Here is an 8724-nt window from a genome sequence, read left to right as displayed (position 1 = left end):
CATGAGAAGTAAATATGTGCTTCTCGCGAAAGAAAAAAACGTGATTTTTTTTCCCTTTCCGACCATGCCTCTCACGGAAGCAAATCCGTCCCTCCAGGAAAAGTAAATCTGGAAAAAAAAAAGACAGCCGTGCCTCTCATAAAAGCAAATCTGTGCCTCCAGAAGAAGTAAATATAATCCTAAGAAAAAACGAGGGAAACCAAAAAGCAAAAAAAAATATCTTAAAGCGCAAAAACGCGTACAGGAAAAAAATCTGAAGGAAATGCCCATAGCACGACACGTGGCGGCGGATGAGAGCACACGAAGTGACGCGTTCCTAGCCCACCGCAAATGGCTATAAAATCTTATTATTTTTAGCTGAACAATATGAGTCTCTAAAACAATGGTTTATTTATAAACCTATTGAAGACACCAAAAATGACGCCCTCGCAGCTTTGCTAGTTTGGCCAGAGAGAATGTTAAGCCTGTGTTAGGTTCAGTCATACTACTACTCTGGTCAGTGACTACTAAATTGCGGTTCAGTTCATCTATGTTTTCTATCCAAACGGCGTCCAAACATGGGAATGAGGTCAGAACTATATTCGCAGGAGAAAGTAAATCACGGGCGTAAAACAAAACCGGTGGAAAATAATATCTCGTGTTTTTAATTTAAACCATCTGCATTCTAAGCGTGAAGTCTCACAAGTGTTTTGTCGCCTTGTTGGACGACCAATAGAACATTACTCTTAATCTATTTCTTCTAGGAGAACGATAAGTTTTCAACATACACTGTACATACTTGTAGTAGTACTACACGTTGCACATACAGAAAAAACAATTTATTTACTTACATTAATTTCTTTCACCCAGGATAAATTTAGCATTTCCCATATATACCTAAAATAAGGTCACGTACAACTCAGTGCGTCTGACTATACAACTCACTGTTGAGCATGGTGTCCTGTGTCGTCGACCTCACTCCGAATACTGATGCCATTATTTTTCAAAAAGCCTGAGTACCAGTGAGCAGAGAGCCTGGCTTCTCGTGGCCGCGCTTCGTCATCAAAGTCGACACGATACATGCCAAACCCTAACTTGTACCCTGCTAAGAACTCAAAGATGTCCAGGAAGTTCCACACGAAGTAACCTTTCACATTGGCTCCGTTTCTGCAGAGGAAAAACTGCACCATGGTAACTGAACTCTGAAGGTTTCACAAAATTTCTTGGCGGAATTTGTTTGAATGGCTTACCTTAATGCATCCAGTGTGCTCCCTATGTAGGTCTTCAAGTATTCCACCCTGTCGGTGTCATTGAGAATGTCATTCGCGGCTGCCTTGCCTGAAGAGAGATCATGTCTAAACTTCATCACGTTTACCGAATCGATTAATTTTAGATGAGAACTGAATCAAAGTTTGGAGATCAGTGTGACCAGAAAGTAGTTCGACTTGCCATTCTCTTGGACATAAATGGGGAGGCCCCCATAGGCTTCTGTCAGATACTCCAGCACAAGTCGCAATCCTTCTGGGTCGTCTGGATAAACCGTTGGGACGTACTGCACTCAAGAGAACAAGTTACATGAACCAGAATTCCCACTTCAACTACCTCATGTTCAAAACAGCTGAAACAAGTGGCATCTTTGACAAACATAGTGGGAACCTTTACCTCGCTTGTTGCTGGGTCTGTTCTAGAACCTGCATCACAGAAACATATATCCTGTAAGTATATGTTTCGAAAGCTTCGACAAACTATTTGGTCAATATATATGTTTAATGAATCAAATTCCCACTGAACTGATGAACAATGCAGCAATACGCCGATGCAGATACAAAATTTGATTACCTCTCTGGTAAACTGACATGTCTGCTGCATAGTCACGAACACCTTCCTTTAAAGGGCGATCATTCACATAGACAGAATAATAATGATTTATTCCTATGAAATCAATAGTGCCCTTAACAAATTCAGATTGGGATTTTGTGAAGGATGGGAGGCGGGAACCAACATTCATCTTCATCGATTGTGGGTAATCTCCGAACACCAAGGGTCCTAGTGTCCTACACCAAGGGTCCATGTTTGTTGCACATTCAGCTGCAGAATCCGGAAGCAAAGATAAGAATCTAAATGACATACAAGCCAAACATGAAGTCTTGATATCTTTTAGTTGCTTCTAAGTAGAGTTCGTCAAAGGATAAGTCCAAAATGAGTAGACGTTTATGCCAACAACTCCCTTTTGCACAGCCTACACCCGAGACAATTTTTGTGACCACACACATTTTTGCATATGAAATACATTGTGTTGAACTAAAATAATTCTGTTTTTGTTTATTTGAACCTTTAAAATAAGTCTGTTTGTGTAATTCATGAGATCCTATGTCAAAAAATTGGAAAATCTTATACAGAGAAATTGCAATCCTGAAGACACCGTAAAAATTGTAATGCTCACAAATACTGTTTTCTTTACTGGTTTAACAATACTGGTGTTTCTGTATTAAAATTAGATGAAAACTTAAATCTTAATACTTTACTTGTTTGAAAGAAGTTGGAGAATGTGCTGGCAAAAAGAGTTATTGTTAATTTGAGCACACGATAAACTCACTTGATATTGTTCTCTGTAAAGTCTTGTAGCTGATGCATGTGCCAATATCATGTTATGAGCTGCTATGTACGGCTCCACGGTTGAGTTCCCGGTGGTACATTTTGTTATTCCAAAAGGATCGGAACAACGTCCAGGTGCAAATATTCCACTATCGTAAGATGCAATTGGGCCGATATTAGGTTCGTCTATCGTGGTCCAGTATGAAACCCTGTCTCCAAACTCTCTGAAACACACATCTGCAAATGCTGTGAAATCCTCCCTGCATTTTGCAGTACCATCGATGAGGAAATATCACTAGGAAAGTAGGAATAATCATTTTTGACAACATTTTGCAGAGGCCACCTCCTTTATCCAATTTCTATAAAAAGGTTGGTTATTTCTCAGCTTTGGAGCAATTTCATCCACAAAGGAAAAGGCACAGGATCTTACACAATTCTAGGGCTTAACCATCCTCCATACTCATCATCCAAAACTTGTGGGAAATCGAGATGGTAAAGCATGACATGGATTTGAATCCCTAACGAAACAAGAAGGCCGTAGGGTTTAGATAGTGAAGTATTAAAGAACAATAACTTTTAGCCAACTATGATAAATTTCCACGGCTTGTCATGTATTATACTTTTGAAAGATGAAATATCTTGTCCGTACAACAAAATTTAGAAACTTCTACAAATACGCGTACCATGTTTCACTAGCTCATTTATGAGGTTATTGTAGTACTCTAACCCCTTTGGATTGACAGCCCCCCTCCCGTCTGCAAATTTCAGTATCAAACCAAAGACCAGTCATCATTATTGTAGAAACTCATAGTATAGCACAACGAGAAATATTGTGGAAAGCTTTTACTTGGAACAAGCCTTGACCGGGAGATGGAGAATCTGTAAGCCTCTAAGTTTGTGTCGGCCATGAGCTTGACATCATCCTGAAACATCAGGTGATGTCACTAGTGTAAACCAAAACAAACAGCCCTGAATTTCCTTCCACAAAATTGTTCATATAATTCGATGCGAAACAAGAAGGATAACGTGTTATTTTCTCCTGGGATCAATCAAAGAGAAAACGTAGAAGCAATTCAACCATGGTTTTTCTGCGAGAGGGAGGCAATGTAAACTATGACGGTGGTTACCTTGTACTTGTGGTATCCATCAGAAGCGATATCGCCCGTGCTTTTGTCTGGCATTTTCCCTATCAAACAGAGAACAAATTGTCAATGAAAAAAGGAGAAAAAAAACTGTATGGCAAGGATATATTTTGTCTGCCATTTTTCCTATCAAACAAGCCTGGGTTCATTAGTTACCAGCGTGAGTGAAGGTGTCCCAGATGCTTGGGCTCCTGCCGTCCTCAGCCACGGCGCCCTCATACTGCATAAAAAACAGAGCAAATTAACCAGAGAAGCAGAGCAAGAGAAACCAGCTAGTATACACACACCAGCTGACCAAGGGAAACAAATGCATTCTTACCTGGTACGCGGAGGTGGCGGCGCCGAAGACGAAGTCCGGCGGGAAGTCGGTCCGCGTGAAGCCGAGAGCCGGAGGAGCCGCGTCGCCATGGGAGGCGGAGAGAAGCAGCAGGAGCAGGAGGGAGGATAAGGCCATGGCAGTGGCAGATACAGTACCGCGCTTGCAAATCGCGGCCACTAGGCACGTTACCTTTTATCTTTACTGTTCCAACTGCATGGTCCACGCCTTGGTTTCTCCGAATCAAATGGGCGGTGCTGCAATTATGCTTGGCCCGGCCCCTGCTTCGTCGACCCCTGAATAGTACACGTCGTGCTCTGTTTGGTACTTGTGTTGGGTCGCTCTCTCGCCGAACGATTTTGTAGACTAGCACAAGAAACAACACACAAGAAACAAACACACTACCGAACGATTTTGTAGACTAGCCTTTTTGAAAGCAGGGTGGCTGTTTTTCCACATAGTCCAGCAACCACCAATCGAGCCTCGCCTACGGTGCAACGGAAAACCACATGATGAGATGAGATGAGATACTTCTGTGGTGATAACGGACCAGATGACGATATTGCCCAAGTCCTTTTTTTTATGGGAGTGATATTGCCCAACGGAAAGCCACGTTTCAGTACAACCTCCCCGCTAAACGTATATAGGACAATATGGACCTTTGACAAATCATACTCCCTTTCGTATGTATGGTGGATCGCCTGCCGGCTCACTGTTTCATTCTAACCACAACAACCAACAGTGAAAGCTCCCTTGATGTGCTTTATTACTAGTTGTTCTTGTGCGACAGAGCGCACTGCCATCCATGACCAGTTTTTCTTTTTTCTCTTTCTCCATCTTTTTTCATTTTCCTTTTCCTTTTGAAAATTCACAAACTCATTTTTTAAATCGTCAACATATCTTACATTCTTGAACTTCTCAGATTCGTGAACATTGTTTCAAATCCATCAATATTTTTTTTAAAATTCATGAATATTTTCCTAAATTCACAAACTTTTTTCAAATCCCTGATTTTTTTTTCAAATGTATGAATGTTTTTAAATCCACAAGATCATTCGAATTTTTAGGAGGCTTTTTTGAATTTGTGAAAAAAATGAAAACAGGGAAACATTATAAAATTATGAACAAAATTTGGAAAAGAGAACATTTTTTCAAAATAGGAACACCTTCTTAAAATCTGAACAAAATTTGACGACGTGATTTTTTTTCGAATTTACAAAACCTTTTTAAATTGTTAACATTTTTTGAATTTTTTAACATCGATAATGAGTATGAAAAAATGGAAACCTGAACAAAACTTGGAAATTCAGGACATTTAGGAATTGTTTGAACATTGATTAATAAAATTGTAAAAAATCTAAGTTCTGAAATTTTTTTTTCCAAATATGTACAATTTTTGAAACAATGGAAAAAATTTGAAAGATGAAATATTTTGAACATTTGAATAAAATTTTGAAATTCCAAAAAGTTTAAATTGATGAAAAATGTAAACAATAGACATTAAAAGGAAAAGGTGAAAGAAAAAGAAACATAAAAAAGAAAATAGGAGAGAAGATAAAATGAAAAAATGAAAACAAAAGGGGAAAAATGGTTCATGAACCTCCTAGAAGGTTCCCAAAACCAGGAACACTTTTTTTGCAACTTTTGTTTTGAAAATCTTCAAAAAAAAATCAAATGGTGAACATTTTTTCAAAATCGATGAACATTTTCCAAATCCGCGAGTGCTTGGGTTGGACGAACAGGCGCCCGAGTGGAGCGATGTCGTCACCTAGTTGGGGCAAGGCCTAAGCGTTTTTTTCTTTCCTATTCTACTTTTTTCACTTTTTTCGTTTTTCTTCTCTTTTTCGTCAAATTATTTTTCTCCTTTTTGAAATTTGTTGTTCTTTTTCAAAACTGTTCAAAAAATATATATCGACAGGGCATCATGCAATGTTGTTTGAGTTTTCGACAAGTTTTCCGCGTGAAGCGAAGAGCAAGGGCCGCGCCATGGGCGGTCACTCTGTGCATTTCAAAACCAAACCGAAAAACCATACCGAAAATAAACCGAACCGAACCGATTTTATGGTTTTTATGGTTTTTGGTTTCGGTATGGTATGAACTTTTCATACCGATTTGAACTTTGGTTTTTATGGTATATACCGAAAAACCGAACGGTTAACCGAATAAACCGAAGTAAAAAATAAAATTATATTTCTTGAGATGAACAACCATACAAGTTGTCATTTTTCTTGTACATGAGTCAAATTCACTAATAAGCATGTAAAATTTTCTTGTAACATAGTCATTTTTTCTCTTTTTAAAATGCTAAGCACGTCCATAACCATTAATGCATGCATATATACTTATATATATAGTCATATACTATTTATGTAAAATAGTATGTGTTTTGAGTCATAAATTTCCAAATTATTATTACGTCATTTTCAAATTCGCGTCAACTTTGGTTTTTATGGTATATACCGAAATCATACCGAAATAATTTGGTATATACCGAAACCGAATCGTATTTTAATTTCATACCGTATTTACCGAAGTATTAATACCGTACAAACCAAAAAATCGTCTAAACCAAATCATGTAAACCGAATAAACCGAACGCACAGGGTGATTGGGCGGTGAGAAGAAGGAGGAGCAAGAGGGAGGATAAGGCCATGGCAGTGGCAGACATCGCACATGCAAATCGCGACCACTACGTACCTTGCCTTCTATCTTTACTGTACCTCCGTGTCAAACTGTTCCGACTGCATCGTCCACAGCTTCGTTTCCCGGAATCAAATGGACGGTGCTTCCTGCTTGGTCCAGCCCCTAAATTGTCGACGCCTTGATAGTACAAGTCGTGCTCTGTCTGGTACTTGTGTTGGGTCGCTTTCTCGCTTTGTGTAGGAAGAAGAAACAAACGCACTACCAAACGATTTTATAGAGTAGCCTTATGGAAAGCAGGGTGGCTGTTTTTCCACACAGTCCAGCAACCACAAATCGAGCCTCACGGTGCAACGGAAAATCACATGATGAGATACGCCTGTGGTGAAACCAATCCACAAATAAAACATGCATACAAAAAGGCTCACCTTGAGTACAATCATGCAGAGGAAAGTCCACCTCAACGTACAAAAATGCACGATAATTTGCACTTTATTATGCTATTTATATTTCATAGATATCTTACAACTATATAATAACTAAATACAATAAAATCAGACATAATTTCACTTTTAGTTCTTACATTATTATTCCAAATATTTATGCTCAGTGTAACGAAATCTCATTAAAAATATATTGAAAAACATCACCGCAGCAACGTGTAGAGTATCCGGATATTGCTTTAGGCTCTAGGGAGTATATGCTCCCACGCGCTAAAAATGTACTTTGCCAAGGTAACAAAAACTTGAAAAAAATATGTGTTCATTGTCACATCCAAATGCTACCTGCATATTTTTAGGGCGAAAGCCTAAGCATGCTGACCTGTGCAATAAAAAAGTTAAATGACAAATGGTACATTTACTTTCGTTTTTTAGCCATCGAAGCACAACTATTCCATTTGGCATGAAAATTGGCAAGCACGATTGTTACACTACCCAAAAAATCAGAATTTTTTAATTTTGTGTCCTATTTATTTTTAATTTACTGTTCACCAAATCTCAACCTAGGGTATCATGACAACCAAATCTCATTAACAAATATTTCCAAACATTCCAACAATAATGTGGATGCCATCATCTAGTATGACTAAGCAGTTGGTCCTAACAACTCAAAAAAAGCAGTTGGTCCTAACTGACATATTTATGTTAACATGCAACTATACCACCTCAAATTCCAAAAATGTATGAGAAGTCGGACCCGCATGTGATAGTTAGGCATAGAGATTTATTTCGGTAGTGTGCTGATGTAACGCCCCGAGACCGATGTGCCAGGTGTCGTCCAGTTATTCGTTGTTGTTGCCTTGTCATTGATTGCGTGTCATGCATTGCATATCATGTCATCATGTGCATTTCATTTGCATACATGTTCCTCTCATGCATCCGAGCATTTTCCACGTTGTCCGTTTTGCAATCCGACGCTCCGTTCTCCTCCGGTGGTCATTTCTACCTTTCTTTCGTGTGCGGGTATTAAATATTTCCGGATTGGACCGAGACTTGCCAAGCGGCCTTGGTTTACTACCGGTAGACCGCCTGTCAAGTTTCGTACCATTTGGACTTCGTTTGATGCTCCAACGGTTAACCGAGGGTCCGAAAAGGCCTCGTGTGTGTTGCAGCCCAACATCCTTCCAAAGTGGCCCAAAACCCACCTAAACCCCTTCCATCCTCTCGGTCGTTCGATCACGATCGCGTGGCCGAAAACCGCACCTCATTTGGACTCTCCTAGCTCCCTCTACCTATGAATATGTGCTCCCCTCCCGAAATTCGCGGATGAAACCCTAACCTTCCTCTACCTCGCGCCGCCGGACATTTCTTCTCCGCCGACGGACATGTCCGTTTCATCCCGCCGCCGCGTCCAGCCAACCCGCGCGCGACACGTGTCCGCCGCCGCGGCCCGCGAAGCCCATCCGGGGCCCACGCGGGCCCAGATCCGCCGCCGCCTGCGCGAGGCCCACGCCCGAGCGCCGCCGCCTTCTCCGCCGACGTCAGCCTCCGTTGCCTCGCCGGCGAGCGCCGCCCGGCGCCGCCACCGCCATCGCCGGCGGCCCGCACCTCG

General features: G+C 40.6%; 1 pseudogene; it reads right to left on the bottom strand.

Moving 5' to 3' along the window:
* Positions 1-714: 714 nt before the first annotated feature.
* On the bottom strand, positions 715-4278 carry LOC119270230 (annotated as a pseudogene).
* Positions 4279-8724: the final 4446 nt, after the last annotated feature.

The sequence above is a fragment of the Triticum dicoccoides genome, chromosome 3A, assembly GCF_002162155.2.
Source record: "Triticum dicoccoides isolate Atlit2015 ecotype Zavitan chromosome 3A, WEW_v2.0, whole genome shotgun sequence".
Taxonomy (NCBI): domain Eukaryota; kingdom Viridiplantae; phylum Streptophyta; class Magnoliopsida; order Poales; family Poaceae; genus Triticum; species Triticum dicoccoides.
Note: the sequence above shows the minus strand (reverse complement) of the source record. Positions and strands in the feature narration are given on the sequence as shown.